This window comes from Hirundo rustica, chromosome Z, assembly GCF_015227805.2.
Source record: "Hirundo rustica isolate bHirRus1 chromosome Z, bHirRus1.pri.v3, whole genome shotgun sequence".
Classification (NCBI taxonomy): domain Eukaryota; kingdom Metazoa; phylum Chordata; class Aves; order Passeriformes; family Hirundinidae; genus Hirundo; species Hirundo rustica.
In genome coordinates, this window is record NC_053488.1 from 29,946,553 (window position 1) to 29,970,823 (window position 24,271).

The 24,271-nt window shown below is 39.5% G+C and overlaps 1 protein-coding gene across 15 annotated transcripts in view; it reads right to left on the reverse strand.

Annotated features, from left to right (window-relative positions):
- PTPRD (protein tyrosine phosphatase receptor type D) overlaps positions 1–24,271 on the reverse strand; it is a 481,306-nt gene that overhangs the window by 352,391 nt on the left and 104,644 nt on the right. For 2 of the 15 annotated variants that reach the window (XM_058424006.1, XM_058424020.1), the window contains exon 1: positions 12,544–12,888. The exons of the other annotated variants lie outside the window; for them this stretch is intronic. The gene's annotated coding sequence lies outside the window, so the exon portion shown is untranslated. Of the gene's footprint in view, positions 1–12,543; positions 12,889–24,271 lie in introns of those variants that run through there. 15 annotated transcript variants of the gene reach the window in all.

Consider the following 24,271-nt stretch of genomic DNA (forward strand, 5'->3'; position numbering starts at 1 on the left):
GCCATATTCAAATAGCCAAACTGTAATTCTGAAAGAAGCTCCAGACTTTGTACACATTCAGACAAGCCACAAAAGTTCAGTATTAGCTTGAAACCACTAAAAAGGGCAATCAAAATCACAATTAAACACCTATGACAAGTGTGGTTAACTGCACTTTCAGAAAAACAAACTCTCAGCTGCTTTGGCTTCATTCCTAACAGTGGAACTATACACACCGAGCTCCCCTCAGTAGCTACTAAAATATTAAACATACGCAACTCCAGGGTTGATAATAGATAATAACATATCTATACCTCTGACTGGAGCAATCATCAACCCAACACTAAGAGAAACAAAACAAATGCAACAACAGGGCAAAATCCTGCTTAATTGTTTCATATAGATAGGTATATGCATAGATTAAAAACCAACAGTAACCATGGGTTAACACAGTTTGGTTTTTACTTAAAGAGGAATATAGAATACTGTCCTGTCAGGACCTTAGAATTGTCTTAGAAAAGACAGGGACCTATCAGAAGCTAATTTTGGATATTGACATCTGCTTTGACCACTCAGAATGTTGAATGCTACTTTGGGCAGTACCCATATAAATCCTGATTTTGCTCAAGCCAGCCCTTTTCCTCCTGGCCAGTTGAACAGACAACATCGAGTCGGGAAGTCCCGCTGGCCGGCTGGCCTGCCGCTCCTCCCTTTTGGGGAGAGCTGGCCCTGAGGCCTGGCCGGGCTCCATCAGCTCCCAGCAGGGGAGAAGAGGTTGCAGCGTAACATCAACTCCTTTGAAAAAACCCTCCCCGGAGCCCTGGAGCCCCGGAGCAGGGAGGGATCTCTGCCGGGTCCCTGATAGCGGCCATGGGCCCCGTTGGGCCGAGGTCACCCGGACTATCACCGAGGGATGGGCAGAGCTCTCCTGCCCTCCCCTGCTCCTGTGATTTCCAGGCAGAGAGGAGAAGAGTGGAAGGGAAAAGCCCGGCAGATCTGAGATGCAGCAGGGGAGAGACTGCTGTCCTGCAGAGATCACATGGCCACTGCAGGCCTGGGCAGATTGAACCCTTTCCTGGCAACATGAAGCTTCCAAGGCCTAACCCTTCTCTGTGTGAGAGAATTGAAAGAGACAGAGTGGACGTAGAAAAGGCACCACATGAAGTCAGTGAAGCAAGAGTGAAAGAACTGATAAAGATTATTGGAAAGAGGGATTGAGGAAATGAACATTTTTAACTGGACTTCTCTGGGGTAAACTATGGAGAAATTGATTATTTCTTGTAATATCTTAATGTTGTTTGGGAGAATGCTGATTCTAGTTAAAAGTTGGGGATCGATATAATTGAGATTTAGGTGAGAATCTTGAACAGAGTAAGCAAGCCCCTTGCTCCTATAAGGTAGAAGGAGGTCTCAGCCTTTGAGATGAAAGTGATTTGAGGCCCTCAGCTCCTGGGGTAAAAGGAGGTCTTTATTTCCTTTGAGACAGATATAGAAGAAGATTTTAGATATAGAAGAAGAGAATCCTTGTTTAATACTAGAAGAAGCATTCTTAAACAGTACCCCAAATACACTGAGAGGCCCATGAGTGGCCAAGGGAAAGGCGGCTAATCTACAAAAATTTCAAGCAGTTGCAGATTTCTGACATTGGGACCCACCAGACTGTTTTAGCCTTGTGGTGAATGTCTCCATAGGACTCCAGAGAGACTCCTCTCCCAAAGTGATGAAAGATTATGTTTAAATGGTGAAACTGACTGAAAATCACAGGTTGTGTCTCTCTATATTGTTTTGTAAGAAAGTTAACAGTTTGTAGGGGGAGGGAGAAGTGTTTTGAAATTTCTTTTTTTTCCAACTTTTTTTTCTTTTCCATTCTTTTAGTGTGTGTTAATAAACTATTTGTTTAAGCTTGAGCCTGATTTACTTCTCCTGATCCTCTTCCACAGAGGAAAAAAAGAGAATAAGCACTAAGACCTTTACACTAAATTTGGCAAACTGAATTTGGTGAACATGAAACCACTACAGTTACCTACTCAAAACACCTCAGAAACTCAGTGGGTGGAATAATAACTACATCAGTGAGAAAAGCACAGGGAGAATCTCCCTTGAAATTCTCAAACACATTAAAAATGATGAAGAAAAACAACATACTCAGGAAAATACAGTGAGCATGACAATGTCTGAGAAATGGTGTATATTAATGATATTTAGTGCTTCAAAATATTAATACAGCTGTTTTGTGTTCTTCAAAAAAATACCTAGCTCTGCTTCTACTTGGACAGCCTGGCACTGAAGTGAGCTTGAAAGTGTTGGAACCTGTACTCCTGAAATTCCTTAAGTATCAACTTGAAGGTCTTTTTCCAGTTTATTCTCTGAGAAGAAATGATCAGGACCATGTCTCAGTAACAACTGACAGAGATGGGATTTAAAAAACTGAATTCAGCTGAGTAACACAAAGGCTTAGATGGAAGGCTGTACCTGAAGAGAAGAGAGCCAGCATTCTCAGTCAAATCTAAATCTGCTACCACTGCACCTAGAGACAAAACCCACTAAAATAGCACCATGGAGATCCATTTCTTTGTTGTTACATTCATGCAGTTCTCTAGACACAAGGAGACAAGAGAAGTTGCCAAGCAGGTCTCTTTCTCTTCTTTTCATGTGGAAAGTTTCCTGCTGTGAAAAATGGGAAGTGGTTGAAAAAGCAAGGATTTCACAGAGAATGAAAAGACGTTGTTGTCACCAAAACCAGCACAGAACTTTTTAAAAAACAGGTAGCCAAGACTTACTCAAATACCTCAACAAAGGCGGCAGGTGGACAGGTATACATGTGGGGTCATGAGTACACCAATGCCTGTACTAAAAGATTGCTTTCTAGATACTGATACATAGACAAAGAAATCAGAGATTAATCCAAATGGACATGCCCATAATTCGTAACAGAAGTAAAAAAACATGAACTAAGCCTTTAAGATTGCAATGACAATACGTTTCAGAGGCAATTTTTACAACATAACAAAGTATCCAATACTCATGATGTCAGTAACATTCTGAAGAAAAAAAATAAAAACAACCAAAAAACCAACAGTTTAGCGAGCCACTCTCACAATTTTTTAGAGTTCACAATCTCAGATATGTTCTCACAATAAGAAGCAAGAACTGCTATGGAGAGTTGCATTTAAAGAACACCTAAAGACTCATTCCAGAGAGAGTGAAATACAGTATAGAAGAGCTGGTATTAAGTAGACTTCAGTATTTGTTCAGGAAGACACATTTCTCCTTCCTAATTGCTGTTTATAAAACTGTAGAACTGCAAAAGTAAGATGGAGAATGACTTTGAGAAAGAGGAGGGGAAGGGACATCTCCAGTCACAGTTGTGAAATTGTCATTGATCATGTGGTAGTTTTGCTTTAGCGGGAAAATTCTGAGGTCACAAAATTTCACTCCTTATTCTTGAATTCAGGTTCCTCCTGTTCTCAAGTTCTTTGGTGTTTTCAAGTGTTCTGTCTCATTAAATATGAAATCGAGCTTAACACCATTATCTGAGCAACAGGTAAAAGCTGCAGAAAAAACTCTGCCTAATTTTATGATTGGCATCTGCAACATGAAGTTAATTCGGGAACAAAAAAATTTAACACCAAAATGGCAAGCTCTTCACCTCCTAACAAAAATGACAACCAAAAAAGGCTGAAAAAGCAGCTTGTCTGTCTGTTGAGAGTATACCTCTGTTAAGACACTGGTTACTATATAAACATTTCTAGCAACTCAATTCATCATCATGGTAGAAAAATCTTTCCGTACTTTTCTTCTATACATGATAATCTATTTTCATTTTCTTATTAATCTCTGTCTCTAACCAGGACTACTGCAGAGATTAGCGGGAAAAAAAAAAAAAGTCCTCTGCGCCTTTCATGGTTTCCACATATACTTTCATATACTCCACAGTAAAAAGCACGAAGACTGATTGAGACTGTAAATTCAAATTGCTTGAAGACACAGAAATCCACATCTCTATGAAGTGCAGTAGTTATTGTCATGCTTTCTAATACCTTTGGAGTAAGATTACCCTTATGCACTAGATTAATAAAGCAATCCTGTGAATAAATCAGCAGGGGATACAGTCCTAGTAAGTGTCCTTTTAGGGATTACATTGCCCAGAAGGACATGTATCTGTTCTATCAGACACAATCGAAGAGATGAAGAATAAACATCTCCTTTTTATAATTACACAGGATTTAATACATTCAGCCCCACACTGTCCAAAATTAAGCTAACCAAAATACTATTGCTGAAGTCCTAACACTCTATTTTTTTCCAGAGTCACTGTAATCATGAAAAATTAAAACCAAGGAATGCTAAGATTCTTATGGAGGTGTGATTGTTCCTGCAGGCTTTCCCTGCCACATCTTAGCATTACAAAGCTCTCTTCACTTTCTGCTTCCCTTGTTGCATCTAAAATTTTCATCTGGTCAGTATGCTGATTCTTCGTGTGACCATTTAAGACACCTTTTGAAAATGTAGAATAGGAAACAGGTGTCAATTCTACGTATTGAACTAAGTGACAACCATTTACACTGATAATACAAAACAAATTGTATTAGATCATTATTAATACTAAGACAAACAATTCCTTAAGTTAATATTACAATTTTTCTATCACATGCCATGTACAGTAGAAAAATTCAAGGCTTTTCGTGTCAAGCCAAAATAATATCCCAAAATATCCAAATCAACAAAAAAACTATGAAGAACAATTTCAGTGTTTAGAAAATTCTGTTAATCAAGATTCAATGATGCACTTAATGGTAATGAGCAAGAGTCCATTCTTTGTGAAATAGGTCAAAAATGAAAAAAAAAAAAAATTCTAATAACAATCTATATTTTATTTATAGTGAAATAAATTGGTAAAGAGTGAATATTTATAACTTAAGCAAAAAGAGTTTTCCAAATAAAGTTGATGGCATGCTGCCAGTAAGTAGAATACATAGGCATTTGGCAAAAGGCTATTTCCTTGATGCAAAATTGTCCTAAAGTGATTCTTACTGGATAAGTATTCCTCTTTACCAAAATGCTTCTTACTCCCTAATTTATGAGATATTATAAATCAACTTATCAGATGTTTTATTAAGCTTTCTTGTCTGAATTTGAATTTAACCACTGCTAGGATTATCCGAAGTAAAAATCCCATCACTTATGCAAAGGCACTATGGATCTGATCCAAATAATGCTGCTGTCAAATGAAATCTTTCCCACCAATCACTGAAGGCTTTCAGCCTACTAGGACAACTCTTTTAAGGCTTGACAGAAAAATCCACTTATAACATTAAGGTACAAATTAATACAAACAAATTCAAAACTTTGCAAACTTACAATAAAGCAGTCTGGGAATTTTGTGCACCTTTCTCAACCAAAATTCACTTTTTTTGAAGTTAATCACATTACTGCGTATCAAGAACAAACTTCAACAGCTCAGGGAAGGCAGACAGTCCAAAAATGAAGTCTGAAAGTCTGACCTCAACAAATGCTTCTGAAAACACTGCTAAGAGTATATCTAAACTATCCATCTTTATTAGCAATAGGTATTGTGATATCAGAATTAAACAAAGTAACATTACATATCATCAAAGTAAACTCTTTCTACCTGACTGACGAACATCTACCCTTTCATCACTGATGGTTATCTATTCTCCTTTGGTTATGCTTGTCTAACACCACTAACATACACTTCTTCCATGGGGGGAAAAAAAAAAAAAATTAAAAAAATCCTATTTTTAGATGAAAAAAGAGAGTATGTTCTGAAACACAGCTGAAACAATTAAAATGAAAAGTCAAAAGTGTCAATTCCAAACTTTCTAAAACAGGCTAAAATAATATAAAAGATTTCTAAATGGAATCACATCACCTATTTACTTTTAGTAGCTATTTCTGTGTGTTTCTGTAAAACAAAAGAGCACACTCATGACTGAATTTATCCTTGTTATTCACAAATCTACTTAATTCTTTCTCATTAGTAGGAATACCTTATGCAGCAGTATAAGCTCAGCATTGAACATATCTAGTTGTGGGGGGTTTTTTTGGGTGTTTTTTTTTTCCCCCCCCTAAAGAAATGCTACTGGTTACTTTGGTGAAGAGACATAAGGCTGTAAATTCCTATCTTCCATCAGTAGCACTGACCTTACAGCAAACCCCACAACTGGCTACAGGCATTCAACATCCATCATTGCTCCTGAAACCTAATCTTTCAGGGAAGGACAGCTGCATCGGGCAGTAGTTAAGCAGCTTTCTAAGATACACTACCATCCTAAACAAACAAAAATAAATAAATAAAACTTCCTGTCCTACTTTCTGATCAGTGTTTTAGAAATCTCTCATTGCATGTTCTTTAAATCAAATTAATAACTTTCAAAATAATAAGCTGTTTCCTTATTAAGTAAATTCCAGGAAGTGATAATACATAGTACACTTGTAAACAGGATTTTAATAAAATGCAGTATAAGAGGTAAAGAAATTATGCACCTAACAGTCACATTATTGAAATCTAGGCAGAAAATACTTGGTCCTACAACCTTTTCAGAAAAGATCTCTCTGCCTTCAATAAATTCCACAGAGGGAGAAAGCCCTTTCCTCAAGTAAAAAAGAAAATTAAACATGTGATTAACAGAAGTTTAGTAAGGTGAACACAGACAAATTAATCATGTCTCTGAGCTAGAAACTGTAACATGCATCTGCTTCATAAACCCATTCTCTGTGGCATAAAGAAGACGAAAAAATGGGATAGAGTACAGAATTCTGTATGTGTTTTTCTGAACTCTCGTAAGATCAGGTTTATCTTTCTGTTTTTACAGGAAAAAAGGGAAAGGAGTGGGGAGGAGGAGGAAGGCAAGGGAGAGGGAGAAGTAGAGGGAGCAAAATAATGAAGTAGCAGAAATAGGAGTCTATTCCTTGTACATAAAATTCAGATTTTTTAACAGAAGTTTTATAAAAACAGTATGGCCTAAAAATAGTTCCAAAAGCAGTTAACATTTTTATTTTAATTTAATCATTTAAACATTGTCAAGCAAGCAGAATAACTGCATTCAAACTCAGCAAACTGATCTTCTGAAGATCAGAAAGACTAACACATTGCTACCAGAATGTAACTGAGTTTTCTCTTGTTGAGTCAAAGGAAGTATCAAAAACCTAGCTTTTTAGGTAAAATCAGTGAATAAGCCAAGGTGATATGCTGATATCAAAATGTGATTGGACAAATTTGTTAGGGAAATGTATATTTATTTGCAAATTTATACCCAAGCCACATTTGTTTTGGTCAGGTTGGTACTGACTGTATTCTTATTAGGAATCACCCGATTCTGCAACCTAAATAGCCAGATTTTACACACTATTTACTGAACTCTGACTTACAGATATGTAATTTCCAGAACACTAAAGACTGTAACAGAAAGAGCAATGTATTTGCTGGTATAATTTGATATACCAACCACATTTGATATACTGCTTGGGAAAAAGGTGTGTAGTTATCAGACCACAACAATATCTGAGCAGTTCGGCAAGCACTAACCAGGACATCCATTTTGATTGTCTGCAAATAATAAATCAATCTGTATACCCAAGGAGTGACTTCATTAACTGGAAGATTACTGCAAAACTAAACTGCATTATGCTTAAATATGAAGAAGCTCAGGACATGATGGTATGCGATTAGGGAATGCCCTCTCATATAATAAATCAAAGTGCTTGAAATTCCATCACTTTCTCTTGCCTGAGGAGGACATTTTCTGCCCATTCTTTGTATTCAAAAGGAGAAGAATCCTCACCAGAAATCAGGTATCGAGTATAAACGGGGAAGTTGATTTTAGAAAAAATCTCTATCTCTTTTGAAACTCTACTGCAAGATAATCACATTGTCTTTTTTGCTTTTTCTTTCTTTAACTGTGCTATTATATATCAGAGCATGTAAGCAGAAGACACCTGAAGAGGTAAATTTAGAGAATATCTTAGGGAAGAACAGACTATGTATACCTGCTGATGAAGCTAAAAACCAAGATCATAGTATTATTTTGTTTTACTTGCCGCTTTTATGAATGAATTGAAAAAGCCTGAAAATTTGCTAAATTCTTAAAAGGCATTACAATTTTATTCAATTTAACATCATTTTTTTGCATACAAACAATTTCTATTATTCTGTATTTCTCTTACTGGCTTTTTAGCTATCCACCTCTTATAGGAAGACACAAATATGCTATGTTTAAGGTAAGTATTATCAATAAACTACCAAAAGTTATCTGGGCTTATGCAATATAAGTTAAGACTGTGCAGTAGTATGCATGGTTCTATCAATGCACAGTGTCTTAAAAAAACAAGTGAAGTGAAGCATGTTGGAAAGGAATTTACAGGCAAAGCACTCCCATGTAACCTTTTTCTAAATCATCGGATTTCTTCAGCTATAACTGCAACCTTCACTGCAGCAGATCACCAGACGGAGTCAGTTTCCTCCCTGCTCCTACTTGGTAAATTCCTGATAGTATTCATAGAAGTATTTTTAAACATATATTCTTGCTTTAGGCTGCCAATTTGCCAGCATACATTCATTAACTGGCTTTATTTAAGCTTTTTCCAAAGAATATAAGGATTAAGCAAATAAAGTTCACTTACAGAGTATGTGAAATTGAGAGTTTTCATAAAAATACAGTATGTTGACTGTGTTACGACAACTGTTTTTAAAAAGAATTACTACAAAATCAAGCTCCTGTTACAACAGAAGGCATTATGTGACTGACACTGAACTTAAACTGGCAAATATCTATACCTTTTTCTCAAATCTTGTTAGAATTTGTTAGAGAACAAAAGCTTAAAAATCACCACCGTTGTATAAAAAATGAAATACAATGATTCATACATCCATACTGTATTGTTCCTTTTGAAATCCAAAGCACAAATGAAGTGCCTATCCTCTGCATTTCAGAGCCACTGCCTTGGTTTACTTATAGCAGTAAGACCAACACTTTTGAAACGACATTTATCATTTGAGAAAACCTTTAAAGCAGATTTCATTACATTTCATCAAAACTTGACCTTAGGTGCACACACATATTTCAGAAAATTATGCTCAGTCAATATTTGCACAACTGTTGTCAGTAAGATGACAGAAAAACCCGCTTGCTGGAACTGGCCCAACACCGAATGATATGTAAGACTCTGACGTTTTAAAAGACAGCTTATTGAAAAATTAAGATACCATAGGGAAACTGCTTTTTGATTGTATGACCTTACTGTGATTCAGCTTGAAAATCCTTCCAAATGAGAATTCTCAAAGAGCTTAGTAACAGAAGTTCATTTCGAAGGAAATCCAATATGCAAATATTTCAGCTGCACTCTTTTACAAATTGTCTGCCTTGTCAGTTTCAAAACCTGAAAACCAACAATGGAGCAGTGTAAGTATACTTGACCTTACTGCTTAATGTCTATTAAGAATGCTGTGGCTGATGGATTTTAAATTTCTGAAACTGACACTCAAGAATGCGTAGTGCATCTTCAGCCCATGTCCCATAAATGCTGACTACACTCCAGCCAAAGCCTTGGAGCCGACACACTCTCAAACTTACATAACACTTACAAAGCTAGTTTAAATACATCATCAATCTATGTCTGTTCCTGCCTTGTAGTAATCCTGTTTAGTTTATCTTTTAACCCTACACTTCCATGGAACGGTACCATTACTAATCTAATAGAAAAAACACACAGGCAACAAATCTGATTTTCTCAGCTTACAGAAAATATGAAAAGCAGAAGACACACAAATCCAACTCTGCCCAAAATCTGAGCCATGTTCATCCCCATCTCTCATAGTAACCAGGAAAGCAGGGACGTTGGACACAATACAGGACTAGGGTAAATAGATAAAGTAGGGTAAAAATAAAAACTAAATAATACGCAATTTGTACACACCTCCTAAAAAACTGCAATCTCGTTTACTGCTAAGGAATGGATAACTAGCAACTCTGCTTTCGACATTCTGCACCTGTGTAAAAAATGTCTGGTGAAAGTGAGCATATGCCATGCACTGGTATCTGCTCTATGAGAGCAGTTTATACAGGCCCCTAGTGGCTCAGCGCACACAGCAGCAGATGAAGGGGAATTCCTACTCCTCAGCTTGTGTAGTTTTGATCCCTGCATTCCTCAAATATAGAGGCAAAAGGCAATGCTGAAAATGAATCGCTGACTGGACTTAAATCTCCAGATACTTAGTTCTTTACCACATCCCCAAGTACATTCTTGCACACCCTCTCTTAAGCACTGACTTGCTAACACCCATTGAGTTTGTTGACGGCTGGAGGTTTGAGTTACATAACCAACACAGCAAAACGCTTATTCACATTATTCCTTAGCGCTCATTTTAAAAGTAGTATGACTGATGGTTCTAAAAGCACGTCCTAAGACCAATTCCTGAAACCTAGAAATACCAAGTTACTGTTTTCCTTACCATGCACCATTCCTAACAGCTTGCCATAGCACACACAAACCATGCTGAATTTCTTGGTACCTTCTTAGAGTAGAAGACTTCTACTAAGACAAAGCTTTTACTGCTTTAAGTGAATACAGAAAAGATATACACCATTTCTGTGCTGAAAGATATCTAAATATACCTCACCATACTAACACAAGTGACAAAACTAAAATTGGAAAGCTACTCATGTAAAAAGTCTCTCGTTAAATCCATCCTTTCTGTGTAACACTCAGTACCTTGAAAATCCCATGCCAGTATATTTACAGCTTTTAGCAATTTTGACTGAGAGAAAATTGACAGCTGAATTTATTAAACTGACCAGTTTGTCAATTTCACACATTATATAAACAATAATAGCATGTCTCATCAGAAAGAATTTAATGAAGCAATCAAAAAATTGCCATCTAAAGTAAGATGCAAGTACATATGACCATATTTAGGATAGGGGATAATCTTTTTTTTTTCTTCGGAGTTGCTCCATTCATAACAAGAATTGTAGAATTCATTGCTCCCAGCCCAGGAGAAAATGATGTCATTTACTATACACTTTTACAGCAGGAAAAAAAAAAAAAAAAGAAGAAGGTACTGACTGTTACAACATTTTAAACCACTAGCAGATCCCAGAGGAAGGAAAAATATGATATATACATTTTTCCGTCTCTGTATTGAAATTCCCAACAATGTCCCAACATTACAGAGAAGTTGCTTGTGCTTGAACAAAAGGTATGTTTGAAGCGATCTCTGAAAGGCTGAGAAGATAATCATAGCTTCCCACATTAATTCTAAGTTTAAAAGAACACAAGTGTCGACAGAAATTCTCATGTCCGCAAATAGAAAACTCGAAAGTAAATCAGCATCTACAGACTTATCCCCAGTGTAACGCTGTCTCAGGCGACAAGCGAAGGAACATATAAAACCGTAACTGTTCTGTGTAAATAAATTAACCCTTCTACGTGTGTCAAAACTGGGAATATACACATCGAAATCACGGTAAAGAAGCTGCCATCCTTACACGAGGGAGTAACTGTACAAAGGCCAGGCAAAATAACAAAATAAGCATGACAGCAGTTCTGGAGAAGTAACAAGAAGAACCAGACATTTAAAAGCCACACATGCAAAACTGAGCGGTAATCACTTAGAATGGAAAGAATACCGTTCTGTCGTGAACTGGGGGCATACATAAAAGGCAAAATAGGGCACTCAGTGCCAGAAAACAACTGTTTTATCTGCCTGTCTGGCTGCAGCAGTAAGGAGTGCCTCCTTGCACGGGCAGACGGCGCAGAGGGAGCTGCTAAGTTTGCTGAACAAATTCAAGAACCCTTTTGCAAGCGCTCGGAAAACTGAGTTTCCAGCCCAATGTGTTTCTTTTCAAGCGGCTTCGCGAGAACAAACAAAGAAATTAAAAGCCTAACCTGTGAAAAGCTTCGCATCTCCGTGCCTCCCTGCTCCGACGAGAGACAGCAGGAGGAGGAAGAGGAGGAAGAGGAGAAGGAGGAGAAGGGGAAGGAGGAGGAGGAGGAGGGAGCCTTGCTCGGACCGGCGCCTGGGGTCTCTACTGGCCAGTCACCCCTAAGCCCCGTTTCCAGCGGCAGATGTCTGATCTCTAACCTCTGCTATATTCCCCCTTCTCCGAACCCGTTAGAGTAAACAAAACAATTAATAATAATAATTCGTTCGCCAACATAGGCTGTAATTACCGTACTCCCCTCTCCCCGCCCGCGTACAGCGGCACTCAGTGGAAACGTCGACTCCGATCCATCAGTCGCCCTCTCCCTGCCCCATCCCCCGTCCTCGCACGGCAGCTCCCCTCGCTCCCCGAACAGGCCTCGCCGTCAGGCTGAGACCCGGCGGGGAGGCGCGGGGAACGGGCTGGAAGATGCCAGGGGGAAGCCTCGGGGCACCCACGGGAGTGCTGTGTGTGAGGGACGTGTGCGGTCTGCGCGCACACACACGCTCACACACACACACACACACGCACACTTTTGTGCTCACACACACAAGCGCGCCTAAAGAGGCGGCAAAGAGGGAGCGGCGGCGGAGGAAAAATGGGTCAGGAGCGGGGCAGTTACCTGGTCATGCTGGGCTCCCCTGGTCCCAGCAGCAGCCTTCGCCGCTGCTCGCCCGCCCGCTGCTGCTTCTCGCTGCCGCCGCCGCCACCTCTTCCCGCTGCTCCCGGTCGGCTCCGGGGCGGCCAATTTAATCCCGAGCCCCGCAGCAGCACCAGCAGCAGCTACAAGGGAAGCCCCGCCGCTGCTGCCTGACGCTCGTGCGTGCTTCTCACAGTGCGGCGCCGGGGAGCAGGAGAGAGTCAACGAGGGTCCGAAAATCCAGCATCCAGAAGAGCCAGGTCCCTGCCTGCCTCCTCTTGCCAGCGCCGCCTCTCCTCCGCGCTGCTCCGCTCCGCTCTGCTCTTCTCCTTCCTGCGGCGGCTGCTGCTGCTGCTCCCGGGCGCGCTCTCTGTTCCCGAGCTAGCTGCTCTGTTTCCCCTCCTCCTCCCTCTCTTTCGCTCTCTCCCTCTCTCTCCTTCCTTCCTTCCCCCTTCACTCTTTTTTTTTTTTTTTTTTTAACTCCTTTTCTTTTCTTCTTCGTCTTTTCTAGCCGATTCTTTCACTACAAATAAAAGCGAGGTCTCCCACCCACTCTCCCGCCCCTCTTGCTACAAAAAGTGCAGTGCAAACAAAAGCTACAGAAGAGGGCACAGGGCGGGCGGAGTGGGGAGGGCAGTCGCGGAAAAATTCCCAGAAACCGTCCCCGAGAGTCGAAACGTGAACTACCCTCCCCCACCACTCCACTTCGCTCCTCTGGAGAAGAAGGGGGACGCGGTGGGGACACCGGTAAAAACACTCTCCCGTTTTGTGCGTTTGTTGTGGGCTTTGGGTTGGATGGATGTTTGCGCTTTTGTGTGTGTGTGCGCTTTTGCTTGTTCTGTCGGGTTGTGGTTTTTTGTGATTATTCTTTTTTAATCCTCTTACGCCGTGTGGACCACAGGATGTTTTCCCCCGGGGAATGCGTGCCGCCGATGTCCGTGCCTGTGCGTGTGCGGGCAGCGTGGGGGGGTACGGAGCGGCGATGCGGGATCCAGGCAGCGCCCGCCCCATCCCGGGCCGCGCGCCGGCCGAGCACCAGAGCCGCGCGTTGCACGCACACCCGCGCGCGGCCGGGCGCTGGGGGCGGGGCGGTGACGTCACTCGGAGCCGGGCCGGGGAGGGCGGGGGGCGCCGCGGCGAGGCGGCGGCCGGGCCTCCGCGGAACTTGGCTGGGCGGGCGGCCTGAGCCGCGCTTCAAATGCTCAACTTCTTGTGCGCCTTCGCGGCCAGGTGGTTAAACCGACGGGGGTTAAACCAGACTCGCGGTCCGCGTGGGCTGTCCCAGAGTGACAGTGTGGCAGAGCGATATTTTATTATCATTCCTCTGTGTATGGCAAATCTCAGATTTTCTTCTGGAGAATGGTCGGGTTCCGTGCCGAGCGACACCACATGTTGCTTGGCTCAGTCGGTGGCATAACGTTGTGCTAAAACAGGGTCCTTCCCCATTCTTCTTAACCTTGCTTTATTCGGTCCTTTGCAGAGAAGGAACAGCACGTAGGATGTAGGTGAAAACAGTGGGATTCACGTGAAAAGTGCTTTGGAAAACCTCATTGTGAGCTTTTAGGCGTCTTCGGGAGCCTGGGAGATACACCCCCTGCGACACAGGCCATGCTGTGTAAAATAGGGGTAGAGAGTCAGTATATATACTAACACAGTAAGTGCTAGTCAGGCATTATGGTGGTGGGAGCTCACTGATACTGATGCTGAAAAAGTTGGCTTTCCTGATGGAATGAAGCTCCGGGTGCACTGTCGGCTGGAGTGGTACTTCCTGTCCTGAGTTCCATACTGTCTGGCTGCAATCCCATCAAACTGTGTAGCACCTGATTCCGAAATCAGTCTTGTTGACACCTGCTAAGTTCATTGCAGGTCATTGCTCCTTTTCTGTGGAGGAGAATGATTTGGGTGTTTTCTATCATATAATCTTGTTTTATCATCTTCTGGAAGCTAGTGCTGCCAACATGAAGGCTGACAAAAGTGAAAATAAACTTTGTTCTCCACAAGTCCTATAAACTGCTGTCTTCTTTTGATGCTGCCAGTTACAGCATGAAAAATGGTCACCCAAATAATCTCACACTTAAAAGAACACAAATGTTTTCCAAATAGTATCTTTCAAAAATACCAAGTAACTTTGTACAAGAATTACTTTGTATGAAAAGGTAAATATTTGAGATGTGGCACAAGTAATTACTTTTTATCCTGTCAAAAAGAATTAACAATTTCATAAAAGACTAGCTTTTCAACAAGCAATAGTATCTTCAAAGTACAGTACAAATCAAAAGCTGGGAAAAATGCTACTTGGTCTTTATTGCAATAAATGTTGTTAAAGAAAACAAGACTTAACTCATCACCTTTGCCCCCTTGACTGAAATGGCTTCAAGGCTGTGTTTGCTTTGAAATGGCAACACTAAATAGATATTTTAGGTTTTAATGTTATGTTCCAGCAGTTCTTATGAGTAATTTAGCTGTTTTAGTGCTCTTCATGCTGTGATCCTTGCATGACATTGAAGAGTTGAGCAATAAACCCATTTATTTTATATTTTTCACATGGTATCACAACATGGATGTGAGGTTTGAAGACTACATTTAGTTTTGCTCTTTTTTAGAGCCATGAGCAGATTGTGTACCTCTTCCTTCAGTTCAGTCAGTCAGAAATAAATGCATTAGGAATAAATGCATTTCTTTTTATACAAATATTAAAACCAGATCTCTTTATTTAAAAGATTGTTTTGTAGTGATGCTAAAGAAAACAAACAAACAAACAAACAAAATAAAACCTAAATTAATGAAGAAGCATTAAAACACTGTATATTTCTACTGCTGTATTGCATATCAACATTTCTTATCAGTAGCATAAATTTTGTATTTAAGATGGTAGTGTACACGTACACATACATTAACTTATATATATGGTTTGTTAATACTCCTTTAACATTCCTTTCCAGCTAAGAGCAGATAACACAACAAGAAGCTTAATTCATATGTTACAAGCTGCTCTTTAAGGTAGGGTTTTTTTCCCCCAAACATAAAATAATTTGAACACAGCATTCTACACAGGGGTCCTGCCAAGACTGCAGCAGTACGTTACTCTGTGGTTAGTACAGCACTGAATTGGAAATATATCTACACACTTTATGAATTTTGAAATGTTTCCTGTAAAATACTTAACAATTTCTAAGATAGAACTTAAATTGGGTTTGGAAGATAGAAATCTTGGTAAGGCTTTTTTATTTTTTTGCTGGAGGTTTTGAGGTGAAAGGAAGATTTTTTTAGTTTAGAAAAAAAAATAACCCTCAGTAGTTTTCAAAAATTGTATACATCTTTCTCTTGTCATTCCAGATTAACTGTTTAAATCTCATTCTTCCTGCTCATGCAGCTGTTTGCAGTCTTCTCACAGAAGCTGCGTATCAGCAGTGAAGATCCTATGTGAAATGCAAACTGTGCATGCAGGTTTAAATCTCAAAAATCATAGCAAAGGAGGAAGCAAAACGAATTAGCTTGCCTACTGTTCATCTGAATTACTTACCTGTGAATGTACTCTTGAGTAACTTCTAACATAGCTCTTCAAAAGGCCAGCTGTAGGCCTTCATGTCTCAGGCTCATGAATTTCGTATATTAAATAGTACTCTGTTCATGGTGGGGAGTGTTATTTTCCTTTCATCTGTTCTGCCTTGTATTGTTGCTTGCATTCCTGGTAAATAGCATCCCACAAAGCTCTTTAACACAGTAGGATATTTCATTAACAACTGGAACCAGTGGCCATTGGGTCAATATACAGCAAAATCAGGAAGGCGAGGGGGAGCAAGAGAAGTGTATCAGAAAGGTTACTCTATAGTCTCTCCCTTTTTTTTCTTCATACATTATGATAGCTGTATTTTACAGTTACTTATGATTAATGTATGGCAAGCTGTCAGCTGAAATCTAACAGGTGATTTGTCACAAAACTGCATTAATACATATTTTAGGCATTGGCTTTCAAAATGTTTATGAGAGATGTTCCTGATTTTCTGTACTAATACTTGAAAATTCTCATTTTTAGAGTGCAGACACTTTGAGCTCCTGTTGTTAAGGTTAATAAAACACTACTAGACAAGTAAATATATGTTTACATATACATAATATACATATTCTGTTAATTCAGTTTGTGTATGCATCTTTTAAGTGCTGGCCTAGTACCTCACTAGACACTGCCAGTAGTTGACTTTATTTTGTAAATATTTTTGGTTCATATGCATCTTTTAACTTGTGAAACTTCAGTAGTTAGAGACAAAGTTATGGAAAGAAAAGTGATTTTCAGTGCAACTATTTATGATCATTTTTACCACTGCTATTTTTCTCCCTGAGGGAGAGGAGGCTTCATACACTAGTGTGATCCACCTGGTACCCAAACAACTTCTGTATTTGCCAGCATGTTTCAAGTCCATTGCAAAGCATTCAGGTCTCCTATCCTACAGGTCTTAAGCCCTGTTCTATTTTTTTCTCTGTGGAAATAGATGTTAGAAAGATTAGGGAGATGAGCAGACTGGTTCTCACTCTTGTCCCAGCCTATTAATCGGTGTGACTGAACCACAGACCCAAACCATAGGTCTACCGTAGATCCAAAATAGCAACATGGTGGAATAAGGTGATGTAGCACATTAACTCAAAGCAAATTAAACTCAATCATTTGTGCTTGTCAGGGAAAACGTCTTGTACTAGCTCTTTGGGTGTGTTTTTTTTTTTTTTTTTTTCTTTTTTTAAGTGGAAAGAGCAAGAGGCCAGTAATTAATCATAGAGCACATGGAACTCTCCAGGGGCTTGGAGATGAACCATCAGGATTAGCTTCATCAAAGTGCACTAAAGTATGTGCCACAAACTGAAAATAAACAGCAGCTTGTGTAGGGAAAGCTGTAAATAAGATTTATAGATAGAGAAGGCAGTTTTGTCTTTTATTTCTGTACTATTGGGAGTGTGAAAACTCTGCTAACTATTCAGAAAGAAAATACGTAAAATACAGAACACAGTGTGGTGGTATTGTTCTTGAAAATTGTGCCTATATATATATGTATGCATACATACATATAAAATGTATGTATGCACACAGATGCATGAGGTCTATTTCAAGATTTGTCATCAGTTTGAATATGGTGCAGTAGACAGAGTTTTTTGTTGGTGTTTTTGTTTGTTTGTTTGTTTGTTTTATTTGTTTTGTTGGGTTTTTTTGTTTGTGTTGTTGTTTGGGGGGGTTGCTTTTTGTTTGTTTTGTTTTGTTTTGTTTCTTCTGGATTCAAATGTAGAAGGTACTATTACATTTTAAGGACAGCAGCAGAGAGCTACATCTGGAATGTCAGAAATATTCTCTAATTTCAGCAGAGGAAAATGGAATCCAGTAAAGGAAAGTTAAAAGCCAAATGACATAACAGCTTGTTAATTCACATCTTTTGCAACAATAAACCAAAAGTTAGACCTCATACATTACTTAGTTAGTGTGTGTGATTATTTAGTGGTTCGTCAACATCCCCTATGGGACTAAAGGCACTGTTTTGCACCCATAGGTCAGACATTACTGTCTGTATAACACTACTTGACCTAAATCTTGATACACTTCTTGATGTAAATACTGGTAAGTAGCAGAATTCACATTCTTAAAAACACTGGAACAAGAGGAAGATACTAATACCATAACTGATTCACAGAAAAGGAAGATTTGTTAATCTTTGACTTGAATACTGACTTCTCTTTTCTAAGGAGACAACTCACTACTGGTTAGTTTGCATAGCTTCTTTTATAGAAAAAGTATCCAGGAATGCTACTTAGAAAACTGGGGATCTCACAAACTAACAACTGGTCAAAGTGAAGTCTCATTAATCTGAATGTTCCCTCCTGTAAAACATCAAGGCGGTTCAGAACACATCTTATATGGCAGTGCTGTGCTGTCAGGGCATGGAAAATGGGGTAGACAGAGGAAAATTAAAGTCTTTGTTTATTTCCCAACCTTGAACCTTTTGCATCTTGAGTATAGGGGTGTTTTGGGAGAAGCTGCTCAGTCATCTGATGGGGGGTGTTTCTCCATTCCTCTCATGTTGTCTCCTTTCTACTGGTAAATCAATGGGCATAGGCAAGCACTGGGAGGCAAGAAAAGTACTGTCCCAGCAGAATGCTGCATTACAAATCTTACAAGAAAGAATGTGAAAAGGAAAAATTAAAATATAAAATTATTTCCAGCATCTCTCTCTTAAAGTACCCTGCAGTTAATATTTGAATGCTATTATTGCTGTAGGCCCATAAATATTTCAAAAACAGCATAGATAAATATCTATAGCACCAAAGGAAGGATTTTTTTTTTGCTAGAGAGGACCCTGTCATGCTCTGTCTTGGCTTTAAATAAACTTGGATGGCCAAGTTTAAACCTCTTCCATTGAATCTGTTCAATTCTGATCTGAATACAAATTCAAACAAAGTATTTTTTTCCCTCAACATAACTCCCATTTACTTCAGATAATGTGTTTCCTAATTAAAAATATAGAAGAGTTTCTGTGACTAGTGGGTAAGTGTCCCCATTACAAAAAATGGTGTCAAATTTGATAACTATGTTTAAGTAAAGGACTGTATGGAAAATCAGATTCTCTCATGTCTTAATGCAGTTGCTCTGGAGAAAACTGCAAGTTTAATGGTCAATCTAGATAAAATTTCGTGAAGTATTTAATATTAACCTGAAGTCTGAGTCCTAATAATTGACCACTTTCCATAAGCATTGTATTCACTTTATTTTCAATTTTAAGTATAAAATATTTGAAATTACATGAATTCTGATATCAGGAGGAAATTTTACAGTAGGATTTTGACTGAACTGTGTAAACAGATTACTGAATTTTCACTGGGACAGTAAAAATATTTTCCTTATAATCATTCTGTTTATATTACCTTTCCATTGTTCCTTTTTTTTTTCTTTTTTCCTTCCATTCCATTCATTAATCACTAAATGGAAGCCCAATGAACATTTACTGTTACAGAATGTAGTATAGAAGTTATGTGCTACCATATCCTTTTATAGAAGTCTGTGTATTTTGGGCAGAACAAGAGGTGTTAAAACCACATTATCCAAACAAATCTGCTCACCCCTCAACATTCTCTAATCATTTTCATTCTCAGCAATTCAATTAAAACAGAAATTAGGAGGATGAGAAAAATCTATATTTTAGCCAGATAAGTTATTCATGAAAAAGGAATGGAAAGATTAAATCTGTTGTATTGAATCCAGATTATTAACAAGTGTGATTGCCAAGTCCTTTTTCTTTCTATGTTGAAAACCACTTTTACATTTTAGACTAACCCTGTGAGAGACATCACATATTAGTCACCAGGGTTTTTTCTCAACAACAGAAAATAATATTTTCAAAGTTCTGTTATAAAAATGACAATGTATTCATTATGAACTTCAGCAGATACCTTTTTTTTATGTGAATATATTTCAATGACCTCCATATATATATATATATATATATATATATATATATATATATATAAATAAAATATTTATTTTTAATAGACAGAAGCTAGCACAAACATGAACTAGTGGCAATCAAACTCACAAGCTAAATTTTTGCTGGTGTTTTCTCATTTGGTTCCTTCTCTGAGAAGGCACAAAGGACACAGTAGGGACAAAAAAATCCAACTTGCATGTTTGTGGAATGATAACAACATGTTTCGTATTTTTAATCTCAAGTAGGTTTTGCATATTCGGGTTGCAGGTAGGTATGCTTTAAAAAAAGGAAATAGAAGCCTTCTTCAGACTTTCTTTTACTTCCCTCCTCTGTATTTGTTTCTGTGAAACCTGATTTTGCAGCATAAATATTTCTTTGCTCCCAGTGGAACTTTACATTCTCTTAAAACCAATCGCATACAGTGGTTTTTTAGAATCATCTACTTATTTTATCTTCTAATGCCTCCCTTCTCTCTGGCAAGTGATTGTACTTCCTTTTCTTTAAATCTATGCTTTCTCAAATGTCAGCTTCCCCACCATCTCAACACCCTGGGTTACCTTTTCATTTGTTTCCTCTTTCATTAATTTCCTCTTTTTCAGATCTGGCTTGTTCTCCCCCTGAAATGCCTCTGTCATGAGCCTTTTCTAGCTCCAAATCCTTCCACTTTCCATTGCAGAAGTACACCTGTGCTTATATATGTAATGGTGAACAGGGGAAGTACATAATATTTCCTAATCCGTATTTTTGGAGATCCCAGACACATCAGCAAATTCTTGCCCAACACATTGAGAAGGAGGCAGTAGAAAAATACTGTACAACAGTTATGTATTGTTTTATTGCATCCAGTATGTACACTCTTCCAGAGAATATCCTTTAGAAGCTGAAGGGACTGAAGCAGGGAGAAGTTCTGAACACAGGGTATCCCACTGAATATTTCTTCTTGATATAGCATTCAGTACCTCAATGCTTGGTTGGTTATGCATTTCTCTACTTCTCCCTGCCTAGATCCAATTCATTTTGGTTCTGCAAGATGTGAAAATGATCTTAGAAGGAGGTGACTTATAGATAAAATTTGGAAGCTGCTTTTCTTAAAGATTTTGAGGATGTGGGACAACAAAGGAAAGGGTCACTGTCTTTATCTGTTTCTGACTAACAAATAGGTCATATTGGGGGCCTTCAGGAGCAGTAGTATAAGGTATTAGCTGTCCTTTCAAGAACAGCAATGATCTTGGGATCAGAAAGATATTAATTTAAATTACACAGATATGATGGTCCCATCTTTTCACATAATTAAGGAGGTAGAAATCCCAGTATTTGTCTAATTCTGTGTAAATAACATGACAAATCTCAGGGCATTTATATCATGCCCCTGCAGACTCTGTAGTCAGCAGTAGCTGGTTTTGTGGATTCCCTTAAGCAGAGACTATTTAAAAGGTGTAGCTTGAAATAATACTGAAATCTTTTTTTCTTTGCATGCTGATTACCAAGGTAGCAAAATGCAGTGATGACAGTGATGATGGGGGTTTCTTCTTACAATCATGCTTTCAGCACATTCAACGATGTACCAAGTACATTGTTGTACTATCAATACGATCTGAAACAATAAAGTTTGCTACCAAGAGGTAAATCACTATCTCATTCCATCACATGAACTCTCTTTCTTTATACAGATGCATGTACAGACATGCACACAGAACCCCTTTTCTAAAGAGTATATAGGAAAGAACAGGACAAATTTGGGATGAAGTATTTTTAGTTGGGGCATTTTCTTTGTCACATAGTTTTTTTTTTGGTTTTTTTTTTTTTTTTTTAAATGGCTTGTACTTGTTTTCTGTACACAAGGGAGTGTTAAATTTATGAAATTGTTTTGTGTATGATTTCACTAAGAAGAAATCAGGGAAAGAAAATAGGTGATCTGGTTAAATTAAAGCTGCAACTTGAATGATTTTTATTTAGCAAATATTATTAACTCACTTAGTAAGTCCTCAAGCAACAGACAGAAACAACAGCAAGACTGGATTTAGAAAAATATTAATGAAGAAAAAGAAATAAAGAAAACATGTTTGTATATGTTTCTACTGTCTCATCAACCCAGTGTCAGTTACCAAGGCGTACAAAACACCACTGTAATTGGTCCTTTGTTCAGTGCTACCAGGATGCTGTTCATCGAAGCTTAACAAATACTTTTGCCTCTTTATTTTGCTGTTACTAACCAAAAAAAAAAAAAAAAAAAAAAAAAATCAACTAGGTAAGGAAAAGACCTTTGAAATAATCCAGTTTATGACATAACACCACCTTGTCAACTAAACCATGGGATGAAGTGCCACATCTAGTCTTTTTTTAAACACCTCCACTTTTAAACTCCACCACTTCCCTGGGCAGCACATTCCAATGCCCAATCAACCTCTGTGTGAAGAACTTCTTCCTAATGTCCAACCTAAACCTTCCCTGGAACAGCGTCTCTTGTCCTGTTGCTGAGGGAGGAGACTGACTCCTGCCTGGCTACAACATCCCTTCAGGTAGTTGTAGAGATTGGTAAGGTCATAAGGCAGTAAGACATGCCGCCTACTCCCATAGTCCTAAGTAATGTGAAGCCCATGGATATAGGAAACGCAACAATTGAGATATATTTATAACTGATCATTTCATTTCAAAGAAGAATCAAGCAAAAGAAAGAATTGTGAACATAAAAGGAAGTTTCAAAGATTGTTTTGTCTTACTAGAATCACATGATGTAGTAAGCTAACAAGTAGTCATAGAATTATAGTATCATACAATATGCTGGGTTGGAAGGCGCCCATCAGGATCACTGAGTCCACCTCTTGGACCTGCACAGCACCATCCCCAAGCGTCACACTGTTAGGGGTTAAATTTGGTTTTGTGTTCTTTTTTCCTTTCCCTATAGAATTCCTTCTCCCCGCCCCACCCCCCCCCCCCCATAAGTTGCTAAGACACTAAATACTGATGCTTAAAAGGGTACTTGACCCACACAAAAGGAGGGAGGTGTAGTTTGGGGGGGAGGGAAAGGCTCAGGGGCTCCGGAAGCTGAGGGTGTTTTTCCTTCTGCTCTTGGTTTTGGAGAGGACGGTCAGGCGATGGCTAGCTGCATGAATAGTCCACTGTTAACGGAGGGTCAGGTCCTGGGAATTCTACAACCATCCATCATCTGCTGGAGTGCCCAGGAATTCGGAGCTCCTCTCCTGCCCTGCTGGAGCTGGGCCAGCCCTGTCCAGCTATCGCGGCTTCTTCAGCACTGCTCACTTTGCCTGCCGGCACACCCCCGCAACCCGCCTTTGCCTGCCAGGACACCCCCCTGCCTGCTGGGGACATCCTGCTATTCCATCCACCAGCCCGGGAGTTTCCACCATTCCAGCTTGGTGCTCTCGGGGGCCCAAGAGATCAGACTGCCCCGGGCTTTGTGAAACAAAGCCCCTCAAGGTTCCTGGTTCTGTTTATTATTAATGCTGTAGTTGTTGTTGTTTGTTTGCCTTGTTATATTTACTAGTGACGTACTGTTATTCCTTTCCCCATAGCTCTGACTGAAAAGCCTCTTTAATCCCCTAAATTATAATAACTCGGAAGGAAGGGATTGGAATTCCCCATTCTAGAGAGGCCCTGCCTCTCCCTAGCAGATACCTGTCTTTCAAACCAAGACACACACGGGCCTGAGGGCACTGTCCAAATGCTGCTTGAACTCCATCAGGCTGGTGCTGGGACCTCTTCCCTGGGGAGTTGGTTCCAAAGCCCAGCCATCCTCTGGGTGAAAAAAATTTTTTCTTTTATCTGACCTAAATGTCCACTGACTCATCTTCAGGCTATTTCCTTGAGTCCTGTCGTTGTTCACAACAGTAAAGAGACCAGTGTCTGCCTCTCCACTTCCCAACAAGGATGTTGAAGACCTCAATGAGATCTCCCTGCAGTCTTCTCCAGGCTGAACAGGCCTCAAGTGACCTCATCAGCCACTCCTCATACAGCTTCCGTCCACACCCTTCACCATCCTTGTGGCCCTCCGTTAGATGCTGTCTAATAGTTTAAAGTCCTTTTATATTGTGGCACCCAGAACTGCCCCCAGCACTCGAGGTGAGGCCACCCCAGTGCAGAGCTGAGTGAAACAATCCCCTCCCTTGCCCATCTGGCAGTGTTGTGTTTGATTAAGCCCAGGACAGGGTAGGCCCTCCTGGCTGCCAGGGCACTGCTGATTTCAGATTCTACTCGCCGAAGACTATGACCCCAGGTCACTTTTGGCAGTT